General features: G+C 35.4%; 1 protein-coding gene across 4 annotated transcripts in view; it reads right to left on the reverse strand.

Annotated features, from left to right (window-relative positions):
* The window catches only part of LOC115449750 (CD151 antigen), a 187,211-nt gene that overhangs the window by 118,390 nt on the left and 54,605 nt on the right, over window positions 1-14,216 (reverse strand). Inside the window, exon 2 of one of the 4 annotated variants that reach the window (XM_037441221.1) lies at window positions 6,991-7,041. The exons of the other annotated variants lie outside the window; for them this stretch is intronic. The gene's annotated coding sequence lies outside the window, so the exon portion shown is untranslated. The remainder of the gene's footprint in view (window positions 1-6,990; window positions 7,042-14,216) is intronic. 4 annotated transcript variants of the gene reach the window in all.

Below are 14,216 nucleotides of genomic sequence, written 5' to 3' on the forward strand. Positions count from 1 at the left end.
AATACAATTGTATAATAAAAACATGCACCAACAGGCGGTCTTATCGCTAAAAAGCGATTTCTTTCAGGCAACCTTACATTTTATAAAGAGATTTATATTTATAACGATCCAAAGAAGAGGTGTTACACTAGACTGAGTAATTAATTGTGTACAAAAACGTGAAGGTGTCTAACTTACTTGTGGCTTACACAGCGTAAAGATTTTTATTGCCATCTATTCATTACACAAATATTTAAATCCTTAACAAATTTCTTTGCCCTGGTCAGGTTTTCCTTATCCCGGGGGCGTGGAACATTGAAGACGTCGCGAAATCTTCAGAATGCGTCTATTTTCTTTTCCAGGAAATTAGGGTTCGCCAGTGTAGATTGCTCAAAGCGATAACAAGCGAAAGGTTACTTCAACTTGAATCAAATGAGGCTGGAAATCATTTAAGTTGAAAGCGTTGGATTTTTGTTTTTATTTTCTCATAGACCGTATAGCTTATCTTTTGTTGTTATGGGGATGTGATGTTATGTTTAGATAAGATTGGTTGTATCTTTGCTGAAGATATTTATTCTCGTATTTTATTTACTTATAGCTATTTGATTTATATATAACTTGTTGTGTTTATAAAAAAACTGTATTCTAATTCATTCGAGATACATAACAGTTTTATCTCTTTTCTAAGTTTAATAGTAAAGTCAATACGTTGACAAGAAATCTAAATTATATATTGTTATTATAAATCCTAATATAATTTTTCCCTTAAAGAGCAATGGTAATGCAGATTATTTCGGTCCATTTGGCTCAATTATCCGATTAGTTAATGTGATGGTTTTGTCAGTTACGCAACGCGCTGAAGTCTCGCAGTTCTTTCGTTTAATTACATTGGGCCCTCTTAATTTTTCGCAGTTAATTAGAGCCCGTCGGTACAACAATTTCCTGGTTGAAAATCCCCGAATCCCTTACATTCTTCTAATGGTTCCTTCTAAATTGAATAGCTGCGGCTCGCACATTGTTTACATTTCGTTTATTTGTAAATATAGGACTTAAAGCGAGCTTATGTAAGATTTCCAATTGTATATATTTTTTTCATTTAATACGTAATATGTGCGAATTTATTGCAATTAAAAAGACCGGATGTGTCGTTACTCGATATTGCTGTTGCATTGGAAGCTGATATTTGTTCCTGGATAGCGACTGCAATAGTTCATATGATGGAGCATTTTTTTTTGTTTTTTTTTTTGTTTTCGCGGAGAAAGTGCCTGGGGGCGACTGAGCGGTTATGTTGGGGTCACCGTGCCTTACGGCCCGGCGTTGAGCCACCCGGATTTGATCTTGACCTTCGGGTGACCGCCGGGCCGAGTCCCTAACCTATATACACGCACGGCATACCAACTAAAACTCCGCGGTGGCCGTCTTCGGCGCATTAGGGACGACTGTGGGCTTCCTCTGACTGAAATGTTTAAGTTTTCGTCCGCAGTCGTAACCGAAGGACGCTCTCGGCGTCAACGGCAGCATGAGGCCTACCTTCCACGCTGCCGTCCATCTCGGGGGTCATCACAATGTGCGAGATGTGCACAACGTACACTAAGAGCGGACGGCCCCCAGCCGCCCGCCGACGACCCCCCGATGGCCCCTATTAGTCGCCTTTTACGACAGGCAGGGGATACCGTGGTGGAATTCTCCAAACGCCCCCATTCCACAGGGCGAATATGATGGAGCATCGCAGTAACTAGCTCTGGCTACGCGCGATCAAAGATCAGAGATCGCGAATAGCCAGAGGAAATTAGTAGTAGAAGAACTTAGTATACATACTCAGTCGGAGTATATGTTCAGTTGTAATGAGTAGGCATAATTTAGACGTCTTTAGTTATGCAATAAAGAGTTGTTATGCATTGTATTTATTAATCATTTTGCTACGGCAGGATAAAAAAACTGGACTAGTGCGAGTTGGACTCGCGCTTCGAGGGTTCCGTACAAACTTTTTATTATTAAATTACACATTTCCGGATTACAGATTTTTTCTTTCACATGTGCTAATACATTGATTCTTCGCAAATTTCATAATTCTAGATCTATGGGAAGTACTCTTTAGATTTGGATTTCCTCGTGTAATCGCAAAATATGTGACAGAAACTGTCATATTTTTGATTGCGTTGACTGACACATTTTAACTTTTTAGTACATGCAAGTATTTGATATGAATTTTAATTGGATACCTCTTCGTGTTCATGACAAAAATAAAATAGTCTAGACAGATGGACGAACAAAATATTGATGCTACAAGGGTTCATTTTGAGTTTCGAAACTGTAAAAATAAATACACTATCCATACATAACATCTATCTAACAACATTAAAATTCACTTCAAAATAGTTGCCGGTAACTCGTGCTAGAAAATCCTACATTTTATTAATAAGCCCCACAATTTTTCAACTCAACTTTCATAGTGAATTTTTCGCGAAGTGCGGGGCAAGTTTGCACAATACCTCTAGTAGCGCTGAACATCCATTAAATGGTTTAAAAGGCCAAAGTTTGAAAGGCTTTGTTCATGAAGCATACTGACGAATTAACGTATTATAAAACATAAACAAAAGATTAAAAGTTTAACTTTGTGAAAAAATATTACTGCCGGTTTTTAAATGTAAGTAGATGATTTGACGCGCGTAATATTCGAGATTTGTCTGTGTTCCCTTATAGTTTATTACATGATGAGGTTAATAACCTCGGCGAACAGTACAACATTAGTTGCTCTGTCTACCCCTTCACTACCCTAGTCATGAGCTTTTAGATTATGATTATGAACCAGGGATTTATTAGTATACTGTTTGTGATAGTCGAAACACAGTAAATTGTTGCAATTAAATTGATGTATTGGGTTGGCTAATGATACACGCTAATGATAGGCGATATGAACGCCGTGTTACGAACTGATTTAACAATGAATACGTGCCGTGACATCTGACCCATTGTGTTAGAATGTTATAATGATAACACTGTTTCTATATTCTCTATTGACAGCACGAGGCTGCCCTGCTAGTGAAATAGTCTTAGGGGCCGTTCTAGTATCACGTAACGCAATTTTGGGGTGAGGAAGGGTCTTGTAAAAAGTTACGATGCGTTACAGGGGCGGGAGGGAAGATCAAAAATTTTCAAAAACCGCGTTACGTAATACTTGAGCGGCCCCTTAGTCCACTGCAAAGGTCTGGAGGATTGCAGACTGCACATGACTTGTAAATTCTTAGGTATGTAGGTTTCCCTATAACGTTTCCCTCATCATAAACACAGTGATAATTGACAAATAATACATATAACGTAGTTTTACAAGGCAGACTGACTTCCATAAAACCATTAGGTACGTGTAAGACGATAAGTTTTTTATTTTCTGGTTAGGCATTCCGCAGACGTTGTCAACTTGACGCAAAGATTCGCACCGATATAAAACTGACAGTTGCGAAATTAATATAGTTCTTCTTATTCTTTTATATTTTGGCTAGCACTGTTTATTTATCGGTGATTTTGCCAATGTCGAGCAATAGTAGCAGATACAAAACAAATAGAGAATAAAAATCAAATCACCATTAAAAAAACACCCTTAGCATAACTAGTCATTACTATAGTTCTAAAGCAACTGTCAATGTCATTTTAGTGTACCGTTTCTCGGCAATAAGTTGACAGCGTCTGCGCGTTGCCTACTATGATATTTACGTTCAACACCCCGGGCGTGGTTGATACAGATTTTATTACTCCCCCCCCCCCACCGTCAAACGCCTAAGAACATTAAACGTTGTAAATCAAATGATGGTTTCAAATCCGTTTTATAGGGATATAAAATGGTTTTATTGTAATTTAAAAATGATGCCGGGAAGGCCGTTGACTTAATGACATTTTATCAGTAATCTTTAAAATCATATCAATTTCCTTATTGATTTTTGATAAGGCAGCAATTATTATGATATTAAGATGCTTTGTATTATATTTTTGTATTTTATCGTTTGAGTTCTCTTGGCAACAAATTTATTTATATTTTGTATATGTTTACAAAAAAACACGTTTAATAGCTAGCATCTACGCTTCGTATGAAATAGTTATATACAAATTATTGTAAAGATAATAGAATCTACGAAACTCTCCATATTTTTTTTTTGCAAATTACACACACCCACACACTGATGCCTTTTATCCCCGAAGTGGTAGGAAAAGGTGCAACTGATTCACCCACTTTCCGCCGTATGTATTCCATCGCATGATTGAATAGGGCGCGAGCCTATTGCCAAAGCACAATTACCAGACTCCGGGCTGTTACTGAGTAAATAAACCCACTCACTTTACCCCACCCGGGAATCGAATCCGAGATATTGCTGCAGTCGTACCGTAATAACACCACCGAGCCAGTTTGATTCTGAAATGGCCTAATAACACACAAAACACACACGACACAATTCCTATTCAGCTTATATTCCAATAGTGTATGTAATCCGAATGTGTCTGGATGGGAAATAACACGCTGCGTCTCAGTTAGACCACTGCAAATGGTTATTATGCAAAGTGGAACAATCACTTGGCAAGCGCCTCGCTCGAGTTTAATCAAAAATGCTTCGCGCGTTTAATAGAACATGTGCGGTTACTTAGAACGGAACTTAACGACTCGGAAGTCCTTTTGAATATTGGTATATTAATATAAGTCATTAAAAACATTTTGACAGCACGTAAGAAGCATGTAACGCAACGCACCGCGTTTAAGATTCCACGCAAATGTCACAAAGATAACGTAAAACGGCAACGTTACGAGTCCACACTGTCATAGAGAGTTAGGTATAAATTAGGTAACGTTCGCGAGTTCACCTGCGTTAAATATTGAGTATAAAAAGTGTTTTAATTCAAATAAAACATCAGAGGAAGTATAGCTACACAATCAGACAAACATATTTTTTTGACTATCATTTCCATCCAACCTTATCTTCAATATTCCAGCATCAATTTGCTACATTTTTTTAAAATTAATTCGTAATTTTTTAAGAATATATTATATACGGAATCATGTCTAGGGCATCGAATTGCATACAACTAATCCAATAAACCAGACATACAACTAAATACACGTATCGATCTCGAGGCTTGCACAGTTCTGCATTTACAAATTGGAATTTGCGTAACACGGCAAATCCGTACGATCCTAAGGTACGGAGTTAAGGCAAATACTTGCCGACTGGATAAATATTTGTTGACCAAGTGGGAGTAGAGAACCTGTTAATTAATTTTCGTTGAGCTATAATTATAGTCTGTTAATGAGCCTTATTTATACATAATTATTTGTTTAAAACTAGCTTTCGCACGTAGTTTCGTCAACGTCAAATGGTTTTTCCGGGATAAATATCTCGCTGTATATTTCTCAAGGATAAAAGTAACTTATATTCTTTCTAAGGTAACTATTTTCATACCAAATTTCAAGGAAAGCCGTTAGATACTTTTTGTATTTATCGTGTTCAGATAAACAGACAAACGCGGGGAGAGACTTTGTTTTATATCATGTAAGGATAAAAAAGGGAGAAAAGCGTAGACTGGTCCAGTTTAATCTGGATAGTTCGACCGTTTCGTAGAAAACTAAGATGAAGTCAGGACTTGCTGTTAGGCTTCCTATAGCAATTGGCATATATGTACACAAGAAATCTTATATATAATAATAATAATATCAGCCCTGGATTATATACTGTCCCGCTGCTGGACACGGGCCTCCTCTACTACTGAGAGGGATTAGGCTTTAGTCCACCACGTTGGCATAGTGCGGATTGGCAGACTTCACACACCCTCAAAATTCTTTTAAAGAATTTCTCAGGTATGCAGGTTGCCTCACGATGTTTTCTTTCACCGTTAAAGTAAGTAATAATTCGCAAAGAATACACACATAACTTTGGAAAAGTCAAGATGCGTGCCTTTGGATTTTGAACCTGCTAACATTCATTTCGGCGATCCGTTATACTCTCAAGTAGGCTATCGCCGCTTCTTGTATATCCATTAAAATTTAGTTTCTTCCATCTGTCAGCAAGATACCAATTTGTATGTAAATAAATTGTTTCCCGTATATGAATTGCATGTGTGGGACGGCTGTATCGCTTTGTTTCCATCGCCTTGGGCTAGGGACGTAGGCGTGAGGCGACACATTATCGATAACCTATTGTCATTTGTTGAGCTTTGTATGATCTTTGCCCGCGTTTTGATTTATATTCTATTACGAAAAAAAAAAACAGTTTTTGTTGATAAGAAATCGGCAGTGAGACTACCATTTCTACATAAGACCTTCAGTGGAAAAATCTGATACAATTAGATATTAGCTTTAATCAGTTCGCAGTAGAAATATACACGCATATATCATAACTTCTATGACGTTAACAGATCACGTCAGCCATCATCCAGTTTTGGAATAATATTAAAACCTAAAAGCAACCAGTTTTTTGTACTTCACATCGGGTGTATTCGTGAACGATGCGTGAACTGAAGATAAATGGTTTGCGAATGAAAGAATGGTGAACGTTTTGTTTTTTGTTTCGTTTTTTGAAGCGAGAATCTGTGTGATTTTTCAAATATTATGTGGTGACATAGAGCAATTTTTTTTCATATTTCTTTGATTACAGTAATCAATTTACAACAGGCCAAAGAGTACAATCACCACCAATCTATCTATATAAAAAATAATATCTATTTCCGTTGGTCACGTGATACCTTGAGAACGACTTAACCGATTTCATTCATCGCTTTTTTTATTTTCTTTTACTTTGTAGAAAATTCTTATTGAAACAAAAATTAAATAATTAAATTAAACCGTTTCCAAAATTGGAAACCAATATATAGGTAATGATGAATTATTTTTGGATTTTAGTGGTTATTGAAGGCACTAAATTTGTTTGTTATATGAAATAAGATGACTGAAAGGAAATATAAAAATATAGACAAGGATTGAAATTGCGTTAACGCCTGACGTCACAAAGTTGTAAGATACTTAAGTCGTACCTGTTACCCGCGTCGTTGAACTTGATAATTTAATTATACAAGTTGAATTACCTGCGAAAGAAACAAAGTTTTAATTAGAAATAGATAAATTTTAGCATCACTTTGATAATTTGTACTCAAAGTTACATCAAATTATAACTTAGATACTAAAATATGAAATGTTGGAAAACTTATTGATTTATTTGTTTATCAGTATAATAAAATGGCCTTATATTGCAACTGGCAATACAACAATTCTAATCGTAATCTATAAACTAATAAACGAAGAAGAATCTTTGTACTTTATTTTAGCGCGCAGTGTATATTTGGCATAATTAAAGTTCATTTACAGTACAGAAAAATAAGATTTAACATGTATAATATGCGGTACAAGTATATTTAATTCGACGATCGATTATCGATCATTGGACCAACACTAACAGTTATAAATTCAACAGTGAAAAACTACCACGTATCACTTACTCCTGGTAAAAAAAAATCGTGATTTAAACCTGTGGATTCGCAAAATCTATATTTATTGCTCATAAAATCTTTAGATTCCAAAATAAGACAAGACTTGACGTTAAGACGGAACTAAAATAGAATGCAGTAGAAAATCACATCTGAATGGTTGCACCATTTTTCTTGAAGATCGCTTGGGATTTTAGTTCATTCACGATAAGTGGAAACTCTCCAAATATTACTGAGTTTTTAGCTGGATTCTTTTTCCGCGTGAAGTCTTGGTGCCGAGGGAATTTTACGTGTACTCGGATTCCGGTAATCATGAGATGAATTGTAAAAAAATTGATTCAACTTTAAAATTATGGATTTAAAGTAGTAATTTCTAAATCAATTCGTGATTTGAGCCTGTTGGTGTAATTAGCTGTTGATTAAAAGGATTTTTCTCGAACAAGCTCGGATTGTCTCAATAAAAAGAAGCACTTAAACTACATTTTAGTTACATGAGCTATTTAAATGTTCGTTTTAAATACAGATATTTTTTAATCCAACAGAAAACGTTCAGACTACTTAACATTTATCACCTCTCCAAATTATGCAACGTATTTCAGTGGACAACTAATTTAGAACATTTTCACCAGAGATTAACTGTTATGTTCTTCACAGTCTACTTAGAGCTGGTGTTGTGCCAAAGGTTCATTACAGTAATTGTTTGGCAAGCTACCTTCATTGTTGCAATATTTAAAACTCTATAAGTACTTGACAGATTACACCATCAAAATAATATTTAATAAAGAAAAGGTCGAAACTTTATTTGTTAACAAAACTTGCTACATTTGACGTTCGAGCCATCATACAAAAAGAATCAGGTCTTCAAAAGATTAACTCCGTAAATCTTATGTTATTCGTTCTATCTAGCTTTCCTGTCCCATCTAGATTATCTGATGGCAGGGTAAGGCTGTTTCACCGTTGTTCCTTTATCGCGACTTCCGCTTGTTACAGAAAAAATATGATTTACGATCACATGACGTGAAAATAAATAGGCTTATTTTGTAAGTGTGCTTGTCTTCATACTTCGCACAACAAATTCTTTTAGACTTTGTTTATGTAAAACAAATGTTTAACATCGTGAAATGAGTCGGAATTTCATTATCAGTTATATCTTTTCTTATTTTATTCATCTTCCAGAATTTGCATAAGTTTTTTTTACTTAAAAATGTTAGGCAAAGGTTAACTTCTGTTGTCAACTTTGTACCACTTTAATTTTTATTTTAATTCATCATGTAACGATTTCTAATGTTTACGCGAATGTTAGACATTGAAATTAAACTAATTTTCAGATTCTATCGCGGTTAGTATTTTATTTTTATCCTGACGTTTCGAAGATTTTGCAGCCTTCATGGTCACGGGGGGGGAGGACGTCGGGAGAAAAATAAAATACTAGCCGCGATAGAATCCGAAAATTAGTTTAATTCCATCATGTAACGTTTATTATTAACCGACTCCAAAAAGAGAAGGCGGTTTTCAATTCGACTGTATATTTTTTTGAACAAAATTAGAAAAATGAATACATAATATCACATAATAAGGGGTATCTATAAAATTACATTCAAAAAGCGTCCAAATTTATCTTTTTGATACGGAACTCCACCAAAAATTTTATTGAACAATTTATATTTTATGGCAATGACAATCTAAGAAACAATTTACCAATAATTCCTCTAGGTTATCTCAGATATCAATCCTATTAAGCCTCTCTTAATCAAAGGGGATGTGATAGGCAATCTTAACAGGCGATTAATTTGGGCAGAAGAATATGACGACGGCGGCGCCAGTTAATGATTTAAATTTTATAGTTTACTTAACAGTTATTATTCAAAGATTGTATAAATTATCGGTAATTAATTGGTCATTAATAAAGTCTTTATTTACATAAGTAGTGAGGCAAACTATTTATGTAAATAATTAACTAATCGTGTAATAACTTATATAAACACCCTTCAGAATACTGAATGAGGATGTTTAATTAGCTACCGCAACTAAAACTCAAAAACAATTCATCGTTCATACGATAGTAGAAACTACTAAAGAACTCATTCACACAATATTAATAACAGCTGTTCATTTATCAAGCTAGGGCATGCGCGTCGGAACTTCTAACAAATTGGAAATAAATTAAAATACTAATAAAACATCGCATTGTCTTCGCAATTTTTCCAAACTGATTTGTGATACGATAATCGCATTTCATTGACAAATGTATATTTTGGCAGCGAGCCAATTGTCATTTTAAGTACGTGATGCTTTCACTATTTATAAGTGTTTCATAACAATTTCCAAAATAACGTCGACGTGGGTACGGTAAAAAAAACCTGTTTACAGTTTTGAGTTACCGAAAGATTGATATTTGATATTTTATTAATTATCTTATGCTCTATTTTTGTAACTTCGTTTGATAAATGTTTAGAACTCAGTTAATGCGTTAGAGATGTGGCTTATAATCTTGGATTTCTCACACTCATAGAAAGATGGTAATTTGTTTGTCTTTGGATGAAATAATACGACTTTAATGGACAAAGAAAAATAGGAAAATCTAAAGGAATAAGTATTTTTCTTTCTCATCACTTGATGAGCTGATTGTGAATCGAGAGGCTGTCGATTTGATTTATGCATTTAAATAAGAAAGAAAAACATCGACATGTTCCATGTGCCTATTCTATAGTGCTCTTATATCCTACTACCATTTCACGTCATGTCAACCGGAATTACATCTGATTAAAGGGTGGATAGTTTATCTATTAGCCTTTGAGATGAACGAGGTCGCTTAGAGCAAGTTTGACGATAATGTAGCTAAGTTGAAGGTAGTTTCCCATTACCTGTACCAACAATGAAGTTCAGATTTGCTTTACGTAATTTGCGAAGATTATAGCACTATTTGACTACGTCAGTTGAGTAATATTAGGATTTAGTATAGCTTCATTAATACGTTATAACACATATCATATTATGTTAGTAGTAGTGGATACACTAAGGGTAGGCAGAGGTGTAACCAGGGCATCACCTTTTCATCATATGTTTTCGGTCCCGTGATGTGATGGAGGGGCGAGCCTAACGCCATATCGGGCACAAATAAGTACTAGGCTCCAGACTGATAATGGAAAGAAAACCCAATATAATTTTGTCCGACACGGGATACGATCCCAGAACCTTAGAGTAGTGTTGTACCGCGCGTGCAATACAATTGCGCCACCGAGGTAGTATTGATTAACAGGTTATGACAGTCAGTAAATTTCTTTGGTCTGATGACAGTACTTATAAGTGAACAAAATTTCCCGAGTTTGATGCCCATGTCAGGAATAAATTCGTGCTGGTTTGAATTATTGAAATAAAAACTAAAAACTATTTAAACGGATTTTATCGCGGTTTTTTATATTATTATTTTCTCCCGACGTTTCGAAGACTTTGCAGCCTTCATGGTCACGGGGGGGAAATCATTTTGAATTATTGTTTGAAGACCCCACTGTACCTGATGGTAAGTGGAGTGGGGTCCAATAGAATGTTGACTGACCAGAGAAGATTACCCCTCGACAGTCGACACAATTATGCCGGCCTGTTTGAACAGGATATACACAGGCTGATTCCAGAACGCGACACACATGAGCCACTATGGTGGGTTTTAACACCTGGTGTAATGTGTGAGGAGATCGCTATCCGGGCTGTGATATATAGCTGCATATACACTTTGAAAGCAAACAAAATATATTAGCAATACCGAACTCCAAGTTTCATAAACCAAACACGCCAAATATTCTATACAGTAACACAAACAGGATAAGAAATAAGAGCAACTGTACTGTGAACTCCGCAAGGAACCTGCATTATTAACTCGTGGAGCAAGAAACAAGCCTGCGCCTGCAAATATTAATTTCCAATCATTTATTCACCAACCAAACCGACAGGAACACTTTCACATGAAAAAACAATTATTATGAAGTGAATAATACAAAATAAGTAGAGTGATAGACAACACCAATGAATGGATAGTCGATTTTAAGAATTTCATAATCTGAATGTGTTTTAAGAAGTATATCTCCTTATATCTTTCACACATCATCTTTATGCATATTGGTGAACTATTTAATGTCTAGAAATTTGAAGATAGCACAAGCTGCTGCGACTTAGGAATATAGACTTCAAATTCCAATCAATAAATCTATTTTATCTAGACAACCACAGGTGAGTGAATAAGTACACTGAAAGGCATTTTTAGTTTGGAATGAATCGGGTATTATTTGCCCTATAAGGAATTGAGTTATATTCGAAAATGTTGGTTTGGCATTTTGAGAATTATGTGACAGGCACTTTCTTAGATATATTTTTATACTTAATTCAAGTAAGCGAATGCGCTTATAATAGTAAGGCATACGGTAGACAGTATTTAATACTGCAGTCATTAGATATAAGCTTTAGTTGTATTCAAGTAACAACCAAAAAGGAAAAATAAATGATTGTAGGATGGGTTCCAACAATCAACAAACTACACACAATTCCAAAACGCATTTTTTTTATGAATTTCGTACGTGATCTAATGCTCGAATCTCGCACGATGATCAGTCTACGTGAAGTTCCGTAATTTCTATCAGTTTGTACTTGTAACACTTCTAAACTATTTCTTTGACAGCGTTCGCGTGGCAACAAAACTAGGTTATCAGCAAACAAAACTACGTTGAACTCGGCCGTGGGATACGCTATTGTGTTTTGTTACTGTAACAAATGATTTTATAACAAAAACTGTTGCAAAAACATTTCAACGAGCTATTTGAAACTCGGATTCATTGGAAATTTCACTTAGAGTAAAACAATTTGTACGATCATATTGATAAAAAAAAAAATAAGAATATACTGGGTTAATGGAATTACATTGATTATACGAAGAAAACTTTAAGACATTAGAAAGAGAAAAGAAAAATAGAATTTCAATTAATCACACCTAACCATCGATATAATATGTACTACGTACTAGATTTGGCGTTTCGAACATTCACTGTGTTCAAATGATTTGAACTGATATCTATTCAAACTGACTTTAGTATGGTCAATATTGACAGCTTGTGGTTGTGTTCGGAGTGGCGCTCATGATATAAATACTGGCGTCTAATTGTAAACCTGGATTTGAATAAAAAATATTAGTCAAATAAGTAAAATTATTTGATGTTTGTGTCTATAGAATATACGTTAACGCATCTAACACATTTTTTAATCGCCCAAACGCCGTGCCACCTTAGCAACAAGCAATAACAAACTAGAATTTAAGTAGGCCGATAAAATGACAACAAAAGCAACTAGCAACGCTCGACTGGCGATAGATAAAAACTAATTAAAGATGTCGCGTTCGGATGTGAATCTATTGCAGAAGTAACTACCGCCGAGCAAAAAATAAAACGTGTCTTATTAGCAAGGTTTCTTGCTTGGATTCCGCAAGACGGCAAAACCAAGTTCATTTACCAATGAAGACTCTAATTTATTGGATTAAGAAAAAGAGGATTCTTTTAATTTAGTCTTGTAATAAAAGGTTTTCATTTATTACTTTTATTTTACTTTATTTTTATTAGAGTTCCGATCGACAGTATTTTAGTCATGCAGATACTGTCAAGACTGCATAAAAAGAGAGTTGTATAGGAAGTAGTACCTACATATATATTGATGGTTGTATGCCTTTGAAATACTACCTTATTAGTTGTGGTGTAAAGTTATGCTTTACCAAAGTTGTATGTAGTATAGGGGAATACTTAGCAAATAGACAATAATATTATAAGTATTCAATGTTTTTAAAACATCGTGAAGAAACCTGCACATCTGAGAAGTTCTCTATAGGAATTTCGAAGGTGTGTGAAGTCTACCAATCCGCACTAGGCCAGCGTGGTGGACTAAGGCCTAATCCCTCTCAGTAGTAGAGGAGGCCCGTGCTCAGCAGTGGGCAAGTATATAATACAGGGCTGATATTATTTATATATTATTATTATAATATTTTTAAATTTGATACTGATATAACCACGGACGATCTGTTTATACAAGCCATCCACAAACAAAACATTGTTATCGAAACAAACAATTTTGACAATTTTAACTATATAAATATTTGATATCCAAGGGAAACCGATAAACGTCGGAAGTCCTAATTCATATTTTGTTTGTGGTATCACGTTATGTTTGATCGAGAGGGTCACGACTAGCGGATTTGTAAGGCGCGGTGTCGACTAGGAGCGTCGTGTCGAATAAAATCGAGGTGCAAATTAGTTCGCACGCTTTACACTTACAATGGCACTACGTCTATTATGTGCGGCGTTGAATTGAAGCGCGCTGAAACGAATCGAATTTGTTTAATATACACCAGTGGTGAAAGGTGATATTTTCCGACAGGGAACTCGGCACAATAGGTGTACACTTAGGTACTAATATGCATGAATGCGGTCTGCAAATCATTTTAATGATAATTAGATTCAACATAAAGGGAAGCCGCCAGGAATCGAGTTATATAGACCCTTGCCACCAGTATATACGATAAAACGATTCAGGTCGGTGTGTTTTTAATAAATGTATTTTCGCAGTATATGCAGGCAAAGTAATGCGATTCGGCGCTACCTAGTCGACGCTCGGCATAATACCCCGCGGTCCCTTCCACATGACTTATAATTGTGGGCCGTGGCTTACGATCAACAATATTCACAACATACGTCGAGTTTAATATTCCCGGTTGATTGAAAACATGCTGATAAGAATTGATTTGG

The sequence above is a fragment of the Manduca sexta genome, chromosome 22 (genome assembly GCF_014839805.1).
Source record: "Manduca sexta isolate Smith_Timp_Sample1 chromosome 22, JHU_Msex_v1.0, whole genome shotgun sequence".
Lineage (NCBI taxonomy): Eukaryota > Metazoa > Arthropoda > Insecta > Lepidoptera > Sphingidae > Manduca > Manduca sexta.